Below are 17,738 nucleotides of genomic sequence, written 5' to 3' on the forward strand. Positions count from 1 at the left end.
AATTGTGGGGGCGGAGCTACACGGACCCAATGGGGCACGGACGGAGCTACAGAACTGGCCCGATGATTAGTGTCAGTATGTATCTTGGCTCAGGGTCAGTGGCAGTTTTCCGTGATTCATCTGCCACTGGCCGGGTCCCTGTCCCCTCTCCAGGCCTGCTTAATGTGCTTGCTGCTCCTACATTGGAGGAGCTTGTTTTCATAAAAGGGGCGTGGCCACGGAGGTCCGTGATTAGGCCACGTCCCCGACTTTGCAGCAGGCCAGGACTCGGAGCCCGGTGACCTACTGTGACTGAGCACTGCAGCTGCAGCAACCTGCCAGCTCACCCTACAGTATGTCTGACTGGAGCAGGACACCATTATATGGAGCCCTGCCATGACGGTGCAAGAAAAGGAGCAGAGTATCCCAGCAGCCAGGAAGTAGAAGGCAAGGTGTGTTTAGAGTGGATTCAGTATTGAATCCCGGCGTTCAGAATCCCGACAGCCGAAATGCCGACAAGGGGGGGACGTGGATCGCCCCCCCTTGCGGGCTCGCTGCGCTCGCCACGCAGCGGGCCCGGTGCCTCGCTACGCTCAGCACGCTAATTTATTCTCCCTCCAGGGGTGTCGTGGACACCCCAGGAGGGAGAAGGTGTCGGCATTTCGGCGGTCGGGATTCCGGCGTCGGGATTCTGAACGCCGGGATCCCGACCGCCGGGATTTTAACTGCATCCCGTTTAGAGTGTGTGTGGAGTGTCAGTGTGTGTCACATGAATCTCGCCCCTCTGTCTATCTCTCTATGACTTTCCTAGTTCCCTGCGTTTTACTACAGCCTCCCTAGTGCCCTGTGTCTCAACGCGTCATCATCCCTAAGCACCCTGCATCTCACTACGCCAACCCTCGCGCCCTGCGTCTCACTACACCCTCCCTCCTGCCCTGCATTACACTATGCCCTCCCTCCTGCCCTGTGCAGTGGCGTAGTTAGAAATTTTTTTCTCCCCCCCCCCCCCCCCCCACCCTGCCCAAAAAATTCTGGCGCCCCCCCCCGCCCCCCCCCCCCCCCCCCCCCAAGAAGAAGGGGCGAGGCGATTAACTATGGGCGCCGCTGGCTGAACTGACCCAGGCAGCAGTGAGCTCTGAGCATATGCACAGGGGGGGACCCACTCATTAAATATACACTGCGCTGGGTCCCCGCTCATTAGATATGCACGAAGCGGTACCAGCTCAGCGCTCACTGTTGACTCGGTCGTCTGTCAGTTCAGCCAGCAGCGCCCACCATAGACCCTGCTGGCGTCGCTCCCCCAAGCCACCGCCCGGTCTTCCACATATGTAGCTATGCCACTGGCCCTGTGTCTCACTATGCTTTCCCTCCTGCCCTGCATCTCATTACGCCCTTCCTAGCGTTGTGCATCTCACTATGCCCTCTCTTCCATCCTGCGTCTCTCTTTATGTCATCCCTACCCCCACGTCTCACTACCCCTTACCTCTTTAACCTCCCTACAGTCTTTCTATCCCTACATCTCCCTATACCTTCCTTACTGGCCTTTGTATCTCTGCTTCCTCTGCATCTTTCTGGGTGGGATGCCCAGAAATGCGGTAAAAACCCCGTTATCTGGGTTTTTACTGCATTTCCATATTCTCTAACCCCCCTCAGCAGTGCCAGCGCTGCGGAGGGAATCACCAGCAAAAGCTGGAGATTACCTGCAGAAGCCTATGGGCTTCTTACCGCAGCGTTGTGTGAGGGATCCGTCACGGATCCCTCCCAGCATGCCCTGCGACCGGCTCCAGCTCTCTGCGCATGCGCAGACGGACTCCTGGGTCACAGACCCGGAAGTCCAGCGCCGTGGCCGCATCGCAAGGGACAGCTCTCATTGTAAGAGCTGTCCCTTGTGTTAATGATTGCATATGTTAGAGTATGAGCGATCATTAAGAATGCGGTGGCTGGAGAAGGGGGGCTGCAGATGTCAGAACATCCCGCCCTCTATCCTCACGAGCAGGTAACAACTTGTGCTGCACCACACTGGGGTGCAGAGGGATTGGACCTGCCGTGCTATGTGTGGTATGCATCGAGGCAGTGCTAGGGGGCACAAGCCAAAATATTGCCATGGCCATCAAATTGGTTAGGGCCGGATCTGGTATCAGTACATCAGTATGTATCAGTGTATGTCAGTACATCACTCTGTATCAGTATATTTTGGTATATATTACTAAAGTGTATATCAGTACAATGTGTATCAGTGTGTATCAGTGTCTATCCGTAGATATCAGTACATCGATGGGCAGATTGTCCCTGGCCGGCCCATAACATTAGAACTGGCTGCTCTCCCCGCTGGCTGGGCCGTGGACCAGGGCTCCATCCTCCTCCCTCTGCTCCCCTGCAGGTAGCGCTGCAGTGTTTGCATGCTGGCCTGAGCTGCGCCGGTGTGGGGTGCTCTGTACTGCTGCAGGCCCTGACTGGGTTGTGTGGCTAACTGTGCAGGGGGGGAAAAAGCAAGGCAGAAGACTGTATGGGTGTGTGAGAGAGAGGTGTCAGCTCAGGAGGCTGCCAAGGCTTCATGAAAAGGATCCCGGGAACCAGAGGTCCCCGCTGGAGATATGATTGGGATAGGTTATTGATATCCTTACAAAAAAATAAGGATCAAATATGGTTTGAGGTAACGTGTTTAAAAAAGGGGCAGACTAGATGGGCCAAGTGGTTCTTATCTGCCGTCAAATTCTATGTTTCTATGTTTCCAGAGATGGAGTGCAGTGACATGAGGTAAACCCGGGCCGGTGCATCTTCCCAAAAAGCAGACTCCTTTCAACCACGTGAAGGCCAGGTTAGTAGCTACTACACACCCCCATGAAGCCTAACCGTATCCATATAAACACACCCGTAGCCTAACCCTATCCATACACACATACCTGTAGCCTAATCCTATCTACACACATACAGTACACAGAGTAACCCTATCCATACACACACATACATGTAGCCTAATCCTATCCACACACACACATCTGTAGCCTAACCCTATCCATACATACACACGCACACACACACCTGTAGCCCAACCCTATCCATACACACACACACCTGTAGCCTAACCCTATCCACACACATACACAGCCTAACTCTGTCCATACGCACACACACACACGTAGCCTAACCCTATACATTCATCCCCCTCCCGCAGCCTAATCCTAATCTTTCATACACCCTGGCCTGCAGCATAAGGGCTATTTCACACGCTCCGGCTCCTGCCAGGCGGCGAAACCCTGCACGGCCAAGATGCCGTGCCGCACTCAGGAGTTTAGAATGGTGGGGATGGCCACAGCCTGGCAGCCGTCCCTTCCAGTGGTGGGATCCGGCTGCAACCGGGCGGCCAGGCCGTGGCCGTCCCGTGTGAATGGACATAATTGTGTCCATTATTAACTACAGTGTGCGGCACAGCTTTTCTCTTTCATGCAGCAGGAGACACTGGAGATTACATCGGGTTTAGAGCTGAGAATGCTGGGAGCTAGGCACTTCTAAATTTGTTTCAGGGCAGGCTGGCTCTTCCCCTCTAAGACCCATCAGACCCCCAGTTAGAAAATTGTGCCACGGGAGCTGGTCACAGTTTTTACACTGCTCCAAACGGAAGAAACTACAGAAGAGGAACCCTTCCCTGCTTCTTCAAAAGCGTGGGTCCGGGTGTCCTGCGCCCTTGGTTTTCAGCCAAGCAGCCTGTCAGAGCCTCACTAAAGGCGTCTGCCAGACTTTAGTGTTCCTGCGGCCGCCTACGAAGGGACCGTCATACACAGACACAGTGAGTACCGCCATTACTGCCCACGCGACCGCGCGCTATCCCTCAGCAGACGCGGGTGTCAGAGCCGCGCTCCCCCGGTCTCCGGCGGTGCACGCATTGGTGCTTGTTGGAGGCTAAGGGACGGGTGCGCGGCTGGAAGCCCGGAGCAGCGCGTCGGAGGGAGCGCGGGAAGCCGCCATTTTGGGTGAGGGTGCAGGCGGGAAGAAGCCTGAGGCTGTATGATAGCGGGCATGGCGCGGCCATTAAACACACACTAAAGCCTTTTAATGTCTGCTTCTCCCCAATAGGTGTTCAGCAGCATTGGGCTACACAGCACAGTAGTGTGGGGTAATTTTATGTCCCTGTGAGGACAAGTACAGGGCATATAGGTGGTGGTTACTAACCTCCAGGACCCAACACCCCAAGTTACATTGAACTGTGTTCTGTGTGTGTGTGTGTGTGTGTGTGTGGGTGCGTGCAGGTGTGAGTGAATATAATCCCACAAGACCGGGTTTGTGCTGTAAACATGACCGGCAGATCAAGCACCAAGGCTTCACAGAAGCTATATATTTGTACTTTGTGTAATGCTAGATTTACACAGCACTCTGCAGAGGGAAAGACAAATATATGTAAAGCCTGCACTGTTTCCCCCCCAGCTTCCCAAGCAGGTGACTCAGGGGAGGCGCCCACACCTCAATGGGTATCTCTCTTGTCAGGTACTATGGAAAGGTTATCTGCCGAATTAGCAGAAAACCGTAGTGCAGAACCTCCATGGGTGGCTACTCTTGCTAGGTCTGTAGACACCCTGGCTACATCCATGCAAAATCCCCAAAGAGCAGCACCTGTGAGACAAAAGCGTCCTCTACAGGTTGTATACTCTGAGGGGGAGGGTGATTCAGAGGAGGATCATGCTCCTTATAATGAAATGGAGGAAGGAGAATGGGAAGAGGTACAGGAGGTTCTCCCTGAACCTGAACCTACACACATGGGAGTGGAAGCTCTTATTGTAGCGGTAAAACAAGTTTTAAAATTACCAGACGATCCAGCTCCAGAACCACAGGAGTTTGACCTTTTTGGACAGACAAAGAAATCCTCCATAGTTTTCCCCTGTCCAAACCAAGATAAATTGCTAGCAGCATGGAAACAGCCTGACAAACATTTCCAAATTCCAAAACGTTTTCCAACAGTTTACCCTTTTGAAGTTTCTGCCCTAGGAAAGTGGGAGACCCCGCCTCCAGTGGACGCATCGGTGTCCAGACTATCAAAAAAGACTACTCTACCGGTCCCAGGTGCTTGCACCCTAAAGGACCCGTCAGACCGTAAGTTAGAGTCCACCCTTAAAACTATTTACATGGCGGCTGGGGCTCAACTTAGGCCAGCTATTGTTTCCGCCTGGGTAAACAAGGCCAATGCCAAGTGGGCGGATATGATTATTGAAGGCTCCAGAAGAAATGAGACAACTGGCGGAACATATAAAAGAGTCAGCTAACTATTTAGGAGAGGCGGCTAGAGATATCTCTTTGATATCTGCACGCATTTCAGCTAACGCAATATCCGCCAGAAGGGCTTTATGGCTCCGCTCATGGCAGGCAGATGCTGAATCTAAAAGGGCAGTAGAGGGTCTCCCGTTTACGGGAGAGGTCCTTTTTGGCCCTGAATTGGACAAATGGATAGCCCAAGCAACGGGTGGAAAATCTGCTTTCTTGCCAACAGCACCTCCACCTGCTAGACGCCAATACACAGGGCCGTCATTTCAGTCGTTCAACTCCTTTCGCCCACAGAATTCCTTTCGAGGAAGGGGGCGAGGTTTCCACTCCACAAGAGGTACTCGGGCCAGAAGTAGACCTCAGGCCGCTGTCACCCATACAGAGCCCAAGCAAACACAAAAACCAGTGGCATGACAATTTGCCAGCTTTCTTAGGAGAGTCGATAGTGGGGGCAAGACTACTGGACTTCAGAACCCAGTGGTTCTCTCTAACGGAGGACCCTTGGATTCGCAGTCTTAATTTCAGAGGGTTATCGGATTCAATTCGATTTCCCTCCCCCCGCTCGATTCTTCACTACAGCTCTCCCCATTGCACAAGACAAAAAGATTGCGCTTCAGGGTGCAGTAGACACCTTACTTGCTGCACAGGTAATCATCCCAGTGCCCTCTACCCAAAGGAGCAAGGGTTACTACTCCAATCTCTTTGTAGTGCCCAAACCGGATGGGTCAGTTCGACCCATCTTAAATCTCAAATCACTCAATCTGATGGTTGCTTACCAACCCTTCAAGATGGAGTCTGTTCACTCCGTCATAGCATCCTTGGAACACAACGAGTTCATGCTCTCGTTGGACATCAAGGATGCTTATCTACATATACCAATATGGAAGCCTCATCAGGCATATCTGCGATTTGCTATAGGAAGAGAACATTTTCAGTTCAGGGCCCTGCCGTTCGGATTATCGTCGGCACCCAGGGTCTTCACAAAGACACTGTCGATCATTGTAGCGTACCTCCGGAACAAAGGGGTCACTATAATACCGTATTTAGATGATTTACTCGTCAAGGCACCATCTCCAGCAGTGCTGGAACAACATGCTCTGTTGACGGTCCAGACCCTAACCAGATTGGGCAGGATCATCAACTTCAAGAAGTCCTCGCTCAGACCAACACAGAGGATCCTGTTCCTGGGGCTCTGGCTGGACATAAGAGAGCAGAGAGTATTTCTGCCGAACGACAAGATCAGCGACATACAGAGGCTCATTCGACAAATTCTGAGTTACCGTCGGGTCCAGTTACACTTGTGTGTAAAACTTCTAGGAAAGATGGTGGCAGCCTTTCCTGCTATAACGTGGGGACGCTTCCACTCGAGGCCTTTCCAGTTAGACCTACTGAAGAAAGGAGCGGGATCACATCTGTTTCTACACAGACAGATCCAATTATCCACTCGAGCCCGCCACGCCCTATTGTGGTGGCTTCACTCCGACCATCTCAGACAGAGGTGCCGTTTTGCAATATGGGATTGGATCCTATTGACAACGGATGCCAGTCTTCGAGGGTGGGGCGCAGTGGTACTCCACCTTCGACTTCAAGGACGATGGAGTGTGGAAGAGAGTCTATTGTCGATCAACGTACTAGAACTAAGGGCGATCTACAATGCCCTAATAGCAGCACAGGATCTCCTTCAAGGGAAGTCTGTAAAGATCCAATCAGACAACGCAACAGCAGTAGCGTACGTAAATCGACAAGGCGGCACAAAAAGCCGGGAATGGGATCATTCGTCAGACTGCATTTAGGTCTACAGTCATTAGGTCGACCCCACTAGGTCGACTGGCAGGAAGGTCGACCTGACTTAAGGTCGACATGGGCCAAGGTCGACATGAATTAAGGTCGAATTTGCATAAAGGTCGACATGAGGAAGGTCGACTGGTCATAAGGTCGACATGGGTTTTTCACTGTTTTTTTATCCGAATGTCGACACAGTCGACATGGACACAGTTGGCAATGAGAATCGGACCCTCGCATCGCTCGCTTCGCTCGCGATGCTTCGGGCACGGTGCCTCGCTGCGCTCGGCACACTATTTTATTCTCCCACCACGCCCTAGTGGATGGTAGGGCATGAAATACCGCCTGTCGGCACATGTCGGCTCAAAAAACAGTGAAAAACCCATGTCGACCTTATGACCAGTCGACCTTCCTCATGTCGACCTTTATGCAAATTCAACCTTAAGTCATGTCGACCTTGGCCCATGTCGACCTTAAGTCAGGTCGACCTTCCTGCCAGTCGACCTAGTGGGGTCTACCTAATGACTGTAGACCTAAATGCAGTCTGACGAATGACCGCATCCCAAAAGCCGACAAGCAATGACAGAGGTCACCAGAATTCTTCAGTGGGCGGAAGATTGGCAAGTACATCTGATAGCCATATTCATTCCGGGAGTGGAAAATCTCGAAGCAGACTTCCTCAGCAGGGAGGATCTACACCCGGGGGAGTGGTCACTGCATCCCGAAGTGTTTCTGGAACTCACAGAGCGATGGGGAACTCCCGAAGTCGACCTAATGGCGTCAAGAAAAAATCACCTCCTGCCAAGGTACGTAGCAAGAACAAGAGATCCGCGGGCCATAGCAACCGACGCCTTGGCAATTCCGTGGACGTTCAATCTAGTGTATCTATTCCCACCTCTACCATTACTGGGACAGGTGCTAAAGAAGTTGAAGAGAGAAGGAACCCAGGCAATTCTAATCGCCCCGTTTTGGCCGCGGAGAAGTTGGTTTTCAGACATCCAACAGCTGCTGGCCGACCAACCATACCCACTACCGCAGAGACACGATCTACTACTACAAGGACCATTCCATCATCAACACCTAGCCTCCCTCCATTTGACGGCGTGGCTATTGAATCCGAGGTCCTGAAGGAAAAGGGGATTCCAAAGGCAGTCATTCCCACTATGTTAAAAGCGCGTAAGCCATCTTCAGCTGTTCACTACCATCGCATTTGGAGATCTTACGCGGAGTGGTGCACAAGCAAGAGGTGGCCTTTTCGTGTGTTCAAATTATCCAGGCTTTTACTGTTCCTTCAAAGAGGTCTAGATGGTGGCCTCCGCCTAGGTTCACTCAAAGTACAGATCTCTGCGTTGTCTATACTATTCCAGAGGAGGTTGGCCCTCATTCCGGAAATTCAAACTTTCCTACAAGGGGTTCTTAGAATACAACCCCCCTTTGTTCCACCGGCTCCGCCGTGGGACTTAAGTTTAGTCCTGGCGTTCCTCCAATCAGAGATGTTCGAACCTCTGGAAGAAGTTCCTTTAAAATCTCTGTTCTGGAAAACAGTACTTCTGCTCGCCCTGGCATCAGCACGTCGTGTGTCCGAGCTGAGTGCACTATCTTGCAAAGCGCCGTATCTAGTATTCCACGAAGATAGGGCAGAATTGAGGACTCACCCGTCCTTTCTACCTAAGGTAGTGTCCTCTTACCACATAAATCAACCAATCGTGGTCCCTGCTTTTCAAGGTGCTCCTACGTCTCAATCCTCCTTGGACGTAGTTAGAGCTCTAAAGATTTATGTCAAAAGAACCGCATCGATCCGAAAATCAGATTGTTTGTTCGTTCTATACAATGCTTTTCGCAGAGGATGGCCAGCGTCAAAGCAAACATTGGCCAGATGGATTCGTCTGACGATTCGGCAAGCATACATTCACGCAGGAAAGACTCCGCCGTCAGTGTTGACAGCACATTCAACCAGGTCAGTAAGCACATCATGGGCTGCCAGGCGAGGGGCTTCGGCTTCTCAGCTTTGCAGGGCAGCCACATGGTCATCAGTGAACACGTTCGTTCGCTTTTACCAATTTGACACGTTTGCAGCACCGGCGACAAACTTTGGTCGTTTGGTGTTGCAGGATCCACAGAGCTCACCCGCCCGGGGAACGGTCTTTGGTACCACCCCGATGTAATCTCCAGTGTCTCCTGCTGCATGAGAGAGAAAAGAGGATTTTGGTACTCACCGATAAATCCATTTCTCTGAATCAGCAGGAGACACTGGACGCCCTCCCAGCTCATGATCCTGCTTGTTGTGTGGCCAGTTCAGGCCCGGTCTGTTAATAGAGTTACATATGATTGTTGTATGCAAGTTGTTATAATTATGTTTTTTTGTTACCATCTCCTCGAGTAGGACAATTTTCTAACTGGGGGTCTGATGGGTCTTAGAGGGGAGGAGCCAGCCTGCCCTGAAACAAATTTAGAAGTGCCTAGCTCCCAGCATTCCCAGCTCTAAACCCGATGTAATCTCCAGTGTCTCCTGCTGATTCAGAGAAATGGATTTATCGTAAGTACCAAAATCCTCTTTTCGCCGTGCGGGGTTTCGACGCCCGGCAGGAGCCGGAGCGTGTGAAATAGCCCTCACTGTGGTGGAGAATTCTCGTGAGGGGGCGTAGTCAGCCTGGAGGATCCCACCCCCATTAGGGCTGCTTTGAGAAATATCCCGGGCTGGTTTAAAATCCCAATCCGCCCCTGTGTGTGACACTCTGGTCATACCAGCATGCTCGGCCATAGTTTACCTATAGCATGCTGCAGCCCAAGCCTAGAAGCAAAACTGTGGCAGGGCTTGCTGGGAGATATAGTTACACAGCAGCTGGCTTTGTTGCCTACCCCGTGACTTGTACATAGCAGACTTGTGTATTTGTATCTACACTCGTTATTAGTCATGAACGTAGTTACAATATTGTATAAACTAAAAAAAAAATATATATATATTTATATAAATATATATATTTAGGCGTTGTACTGTATGCAGCGAATTTTGCTGCTTTGCGAGCGAATTAACGCCACCCGCATGCATACTCGCCCCACGCTGGATGGGGAATGTCCCCGCAGGCCTGCGATGGATGTTTTGCGTACACATCCATTCGCAGCCTTGCGTGCGGGCCCTAAATCATTCGATGGTTGCTGACCATCGAATGATTTCTCAAACTCTTGCTAATCTAAATCCATCGATGGTGACAGATTAGCGGTGCCCTACTCAGAGAACAGGGCAGGCAGCTGACATCTGGTGATGTCAGCTGCTCACCTCCGTTCACATGGGGACATCCATTGTTTTCCTGGGCGCACCCAGCATTCCCCCAATTCCTCCCGACCCCGCTATGAGTGCCTCGGAGACTATGCAAATCTCTGAGGGTGCCCGCAGTGAAGACATGCGCATACGCAGATCATCAATGGGGCGAATCAAGTAGAATGACCCCATGTGTCTGCCAGATTTATTGGCTGTGCAGGATTTAATATCACTCTGGTTTTAAAGTTTAATATAAGGCAGTGACAATGAACTGCAGTTCTTAATGTCCATACACACTGGGAGACTATGCCTAGCGTGTATTGACAGCGATGATAGTGGTCATCGCTGCGGGGAAAGCCTCTCAGTGCAAACACACTGAGCGGCTTTCCCCCTGCCCGGCGCTGACGGAGGGGAGAGGATGGCGTTGCATAGCGCAGTGCTATGCAAAGCCGTCCTCAAAGCCGCTCATCTGCTGGAATAACCAGCAGATGAGCGGCTTTCCCGGAGATGATGCAGGAGCGTGCAGCAGCGCTCATTGCCAGGGCATACACACTGGGCGGCTTTGAGCTGAAAGCCACTCAAACATGCTGTTTTGAGCGTCTTTCAGCTCAAAGTCATCCAGTGTGTATGTATGCGCACACGCAGGGGGTAAGGGGGAATTTCTTAGCACCTGGAAACCCCCCTGCTTGCCTATCAATCGGCACAGTTGAATGGTGTCTGAACTCCGGAACACCAGACTAGTACTGCTCCATGCCACTGAGGAGCTGTGTAAGCAGGTGCACATCTAGGGGCTATTAACAATGAGAAGGGGAAGGAGACTGCAGCCGGCTCCCTGCATGAAGCTGCTGCATATGAGACTGACAGCCCCACATAGTGATTGGACCGAACGCTGCTGTCACACAAGCCAGGAGACATTAAATACATAACATAACCCTGCTGCTTAGTCACGGGCAAAGTGATTCATTGAAATGAGTTGATACACAAGGCTCAGCTTGGTGGAGTGTGTTGAATCGATGACTCGGCTCTCGAGTCACTACTCATGGAATTACACGGCTTAAACGTGACATCATTAAGCCCCGCCCCCACCCCATGAAGGAAAGTGGCTCAATTTGACTATCTCCGTGGAGGGGGCGGGGCTAAATGACGTGATTATGACTCTAGCCCCTCCCCGGAGATCTGCAGATAAGGTAATTCAAACGCCGCGGTCAGGGGGGGGGGGGGGGGTGAGCCGCAATCAGGGAGGGTTGCCCACCTTTCCGGGGGGGGGGGGGGCGGGAGGCCAGTACCACAGTACAGCACACAGCAGTGTGCCCCTATATACACAGTCACTATATACAGAGCACAGCCTTTACCACAGTACAGCACACAGCAGCGTGCCCCTATATACACAGTCACTGTATACATAGCACAGCCAATACCACAGTACAGCACAGCACACAGTCACTATATACAGAGCACAGCCAATACCACAGTACAGCACAGCACACAGCAGTGTGCCCCTATGCACACAGTCACTATATACAGAGCACAGCCAATACCACAGTACAGCACACAGCAGCGTGCCCCTATATACACAGTCACTATATACAGAGCACAGCCAATACCACAGTACAGCACAGCACACAGCAGTGTGCCCCTATGCACACAGTCACTATATACAGAGCACAGCCAATACCAAAGTACAGCACATTACACAGCAGTGTGCCCCTATATACACAGTCACTATATACAGAGTACAGCCAATACCACAGTACAGCACACAGCAGCCTGCCCCTATATACACAGTCACTATATACAGAGTACAGCCAATACCACAGAGTACAGCACAGTACACAGCAGCGTGCCCCTATATACACAGTCACTATATACAGAGTACAGCCAATACCACAGAGTACAGCACATTACACAGCAGTGTGCCCCTATATATACAGTCACTATATACAGAGTACAGCCAATACCACAGTACAGCACACAGCAGCCTGCCCCTATATACACAGTCACTATATACAGAGCACAGCCAATACCACAGTACAGCACAGCACAGAGCAGCGTGCCCCTATATACACAGTCACTATATACAGAGCACAGCCAATACCACAGTACAGCACAGCACACAGCAGTGTGCCCCTATGCACACAGTCACTATATACAGAGCACAGCCAATACCACAGTACAGCACACAGCAGCGTGCCCCTATATACACAGTCACTATATACAGAGCACAGCCAATACCACAGTACAGCACAGCACACAGCAGTGTGCCCCTATGCACACAGTCACTATATACAGAGCACAGCCAATACCAAAGTACAGCACATTACACAGCAGTGTGCCCCTATATACACAGTCACTATATACAGAGTACAGCCAATACCACAGTACAGCACACAGCAGCCTGCCCCTATATACACAGTCACTATATACAGAGTACAGCCAATACCACAGAGTACAGCACAGTACACAGCAGCGTGCCCCTATATACACAGTCACTATATACAGAGTACAGCCAATACCACAGAGTACAGCACATTACACAGCAGTGTGCCCCTATATATACAGTCACTATATACAGAGTACAGCCAATACCACAGTACAGCACACAGCAGCCTGCCCCTATATACACAGTCACTATATACAGAGTACAGCCAATACCACAGAGTACAGCACAGTACACAGCAGCGTGCCCCTATATACACAGTCACTATATACAGAGTACAGCCAATACCACAGATTACAGCGCAGCACACAGCAGTGTGCCCCTATATATACAGTCACTATATACAGAGTACAGCCAATACCACAGTACAGCACACAGCAGCCTGCCCCTATATACACAGTCACTATATACAGAGCACAGCCAATACCACAGTACAGCACAGCACAGAGCAGCGTGCCCCTATATACACAGTCACTATATACAAAGCACAGCCAATACCACAGCATGATTGATATGATTTTTAACAAACCAAAAATCTAATACCAACCATACACTAATCTAATTGGATGTGACAGGACATCGAAACGCTATGTCCCATCACATCTAAAGGCATCTTATGTTGACCAAGTGTTTTTTTTTTCCAATTAACAAATGTTGCATGACGTTTTATACTGTAACTCAATACGTTAAGTAAACTGAAATATTATTTTATGATTTTTGTCAGCCACAAACTACCATCACCCCCACACTGCCTTCACCTTTATTCTGTTGTCATTCCCGGACCATCCATCAGTCAGTCACTGCTGTCACCCTGTTGCAAATATCACTCTCGCCCAGTGGCGTAGATAAGAGTCCGCAGCCCTAGCGGTGGCGGGGGGAGCCGGCGCCACCAGGGCGCAGGATCACGGAGCCGGAGGCTGCAGTTCTTTGTGAGCTGCAGCAGCCTGCCAGCCAATATGCAGACTTCAGTTCTTCTTCGTCTCTGGTTGTAGGTGAGGATGCTCATTGACCGGCCCCATGACCCACCCATGGGGCATCCAATACACAGCAAGCCAGAGAGCCCCTCCCCCTTTCTCCCTGCCTGTCACTCGCCCTTCCACACAGTCTGCTCTGTACTTCCACTGTGGCTGCCGCAGCACCGCTCCTCTACTTGCTGTATAGAGGGGCAGCCAGCCAATGAAAAGCGAGCACTATGGGGGGGGAGGGGTGGGGGGGAGAGAGCATGCTAGCAACCGTAGCACTGCTCTTTGGAAGCTGTTACAACTGCCGGCGCTGTGAAGTTGCAGCCTGCGCCGCGAGTAGCTGGCACGGATCATAGGCTACAATGGATCATGGATGAGACAGGGACTAGCGCGACACTTTACCTCCACTGCCCGTCAGCTGTCTGCCACCCGCCCCATCCTGCTGTCTGCCTGAACAAGTTAGGTAAATAATGGCAGCAATTTTGTCAAGTTTTTTTTTAAATGTTTTCTATATATATATATTATTTGCACACCATACAGGGGTGCAGGGAGGGCAGGGGGATAGACAGGTGAAGAGGGGACAGGGAGACAGAGAGGGGGGACATGGAGAGGTGAAGGGGGGACAGAGGTGCAGGGGGGTCAGGAGGATGGAGAGGTGCAAGGGGAATAGAAGGTCAATTTTGGCTTGTGGGAGCAACATTTCTAGTTACGCCACTGATTGGGGACTAGGACTTTGCCAAAACCTGTTCCAAAATTGTACTGGAATGAAAACCTGTATTATTAATCTGGTCTCTACTAGCCATGCTAGCCAAATTGGAAAGTTTACTCCACCCGTAGATATTGGAAGTTATAACATTTGGCCGTTAAAATTCAGGGGGCTTTACTCTGCCAAATAAGCTTGGGGAATTTAGTATTCGGTTTATTCATATCTGTGGACTCTTATATACATTAATTCGGGAATGTGTGCACAAGATAAGTGGTCTGTATGATCTCCCACGTGTTTGTGTACCATTACTTGATACCCACACACTACAAACATACTGCTAGGTTCATTGGCAATGTACTTTATAGTGTGTACTATAGACTGTAAGCCTATTTTTCAGACATACAGATGGAGCCCCTGCCATCCTTGGCGGGGGTCGCCAAACCCCCCCCCCCCCCTGGCGAGTGCCAGCGGACAGGGGCTACACTGAACTGGGACACGCGTGCCAGTCTCTCGGTGGGGACGCTGCGTGTCCCTGCCCGTCTCCGCTTCAGGGAAACGGGCAGGCTTAGGGGGGGCGCTCGGAGCGGCTAGGGGTACCTGTAATGACGGTGGGAGGCGGCGGGGACCGGAGGCAGGATCCGTTGCCAGGGGTCGCACGAGCGTCTCATGCGCGCGTGCCCTCTGGCGGGGCTGGCGTGGTGGCGGGGCTGGTGTTAGAAAGAGTGATAAACAGCCAGCCAATCAGCTCCTACCTGCCATGTCACAGACTGTGTTTGAAAAATTTCAGACAGGAGCTGATTGGCTGGATTTTTATCACTCTCCATTTTATCACTTGAAGCTTAGAGAATCTGGCCCATAGTTTTTTATTTTCTTTTACTAGTAAAAAGACTGGTTTATATATTTGTGTTTTTTTGCTTATTATATATGTAACCTAACATATGTTATTTAAACCCGCCTGGCAGTCATAGCAAATTGTGGTGGCATTTACTGCAAATGTGGATGAAGCAGTGTCACTTTCCCTTTATGTTCCATTTGCTGAACACTGTTAGAATCAGTTGAACACTGTTAGATCCAGTTTAACACTGTTAAGGTCCCCATACACTAGGGCGACTTGTCAAGTCAGCCCCGATTTCCCCTGAGCTTCCCGGGGGAGCTTGATAAGATTTGGCACTTGATGTGCCATTTTTTACATGTGATAAATCGGATGCAAATTATCACATGTAAAAATCCGGGGGGGGGGGAGAGCAGGCTGGGAGTGGGGACAGTCCGTGGAGCGGCAGGAGCAGGCTGGGAGTGGGGACTGGTCCGGGTAGCGGCAGGCAGGGAGCGGGGACCGCGGCGCAGATGCTGAGCAGAGACCGGGGGCGCGGCGGGAGAATAGAAATCCTATTCAAAAGACTGGGCGGCCGCTGATTGGCTGAGTTCCCAGCCAATCAGCGGCTGCCCAGTCTTTTGAATAGGATTTCTTTCTATTCTCCCGCCGCGCCCCCAGTCTCTGCTCTGCATCTGCGCCGCGGTCCCCACTCCCTGCCTGCCGCTACATCTTGTGCCACTCCCCGGACCAGTCCCTGCTCCTGCCACTCCCCGGACAGGTCCCCACTGCCAGCCTGCTCCTGATGCTCCCCCAGACGGCTGCACATGATTGATCTTATGTGCAGACCATCCGACATCTGGATCTGATCCGATGCGTACAGGACCGCGCATTGGATCAGATCAGATGTCATGCCCTACGCAATTTGGCCATTTCACCCGATCCTCCAGAATCGGGTGAAATCGGGGCCAAATCGCGTAGTGTATGGGGGCCTTTAGATCCACTTGAACACTGTTAGAACCAGTTGAACACTGTTAGAACCCCCTTTTTCATTTCAGTCATTTATTTTTTACGGAGACATGGAGTGTGGTGTGGTACACTACACTCAAGGGCACGCCCCCTTTTGAGTGACCACACCCACTTTTCCAGAGCGCACACACAACTACGTCCTTCCCTTTGGGCATGGATTATTGTATAGACATGAACTAGGTCGACAAGCATTAGGTTGACATGCATGAAGGTGGATATGACTGAAGGTCGACATGCAGGAAGGTCGACATGACTGAAGGTTGACATGGGTTCGGTCAACAGTGTCATTAGGTCTGCACTTGGTCGCCATGGGGAATGTCAACAGTCAAAAGGTCGGCATGGGGTTTTTCACTTTTTTTGTCCTGAATTACAGTCGACATGACACTCAAACATAGCACCGAGTCCCCTCGCATGGTTCGCTGCAGTCGCCGTGCTTCGGGCACTAATTTATTCTCCTACCATGCCCTAGTGGATGGTAGGTCATGAAATACCGCCTATCGGCACATGTCGGCTCAAAAAAAAGTGAAAAACCCCATGTCGACCTTTCCACTGTCGACCTTCCCCATGTCGACCTAATGGCACTAGCCTATGTCGACCTTCAAGCATGTCGACCTTCCTGCATGTTGACATTCAGTCATGTCAACCTTCATGCATGTTGACCTATTGGTGTCGACCTAATGCTTGTAGACCGTATCCCTTCTCTTTTGATGCCAAGGTGGGTCTGTGTACTTTAAATGCCAGGGCATATTTTTAATCCCATTCCCACTCTCTCCCTGCTCGACTCCTCTCTCTCTCTCTCTCTCCGCTTTTTGAGCATGTACACTGGCACCAATAACATCCGTCCTCCTCCCCCTTCCATCCCACCCCCTATCATGGTGCCCCCCCTGTAATTTTCTCCTGGATCCGCCCCTGGTTAGAACCCACTGTCCTTTGTGAAGCCAGTTTGATTTTCATTCTTAAGCTGGGTGCACACTACACAACGTGTGCCCCGAGCGATAACTACTGCAGTGAACTGGTAGGATGCCAGCATCAGCAAGTGCATAGCTGTCGTTAATGATGTACTTTGTCTTCTGTACATGCAGGAGGATGGAGGACATAACTAACGACCTTTGGGAGTGCACATCGTTGATGATATTATGCAACAGGGTCAGACGTATCAAGCTTAAAAAGTGATAAAATGGAGAGTGATAAACAACCAGCCAATCAGCTCCTACCTGCCATGTCACAGACTGTGTTTGAAAGATGACAGGTAGGAGCTGATTGGCTGGTTGCTTTTCACTCTCCATTTTATCACTTTGTGAAGCTTGATACATCTGGCCCTAAGCGATATTGCTCAGAAGTGGCAAAATGAGCAATAACATTTAAAATATTGCTTAGTGTCTATGGGGCTTAGGTTGACACCAATAATCTGTTAAATTTCCATAAGCAGCCCATACATTAACAATCAGATGTGCCAATGAAGGGTGAAATGTGATAGGGTGAGAGAATTAGAAAGTGAGAGATTTGGTAAGAAATCTCCA

General features: G+C 50.9%; 1 long non-coding RNA gene across 1 annotated transcript; it reads left to right on the forward strand.

Annotated features, from left to right (window-relative positions):
- The first annotated feature begins 350 nt into the window (after positions 1-350).
- LOC146059206 (uncharacterized) lies at positions 351-17,397 on the forward strand. The gene is made up of 3 exons (XR_014470177.1): positions 351-431; positions 2,715-2,797; positions 17,301-17,397. It is a non-coding gene; the product is annotated as an uncharacterized LOC146059206 (long non-coding RNA).
- The last annotated feature ends 341 nt before the right edge of the window (positions 17,398-17,738 follow it).

Source organism: Crinia signifera, chromosome 2, assembly GCF_055691185.1.
Source record: "Crinia signifera chromosome 2, ASM5569118v1, whole genome shotgun sequence".
NCBI lineage: Eukaryota > Metazoa > Chordata > Amphibia > Anura > Myobatrachidae > Crinia > Crinia signifera.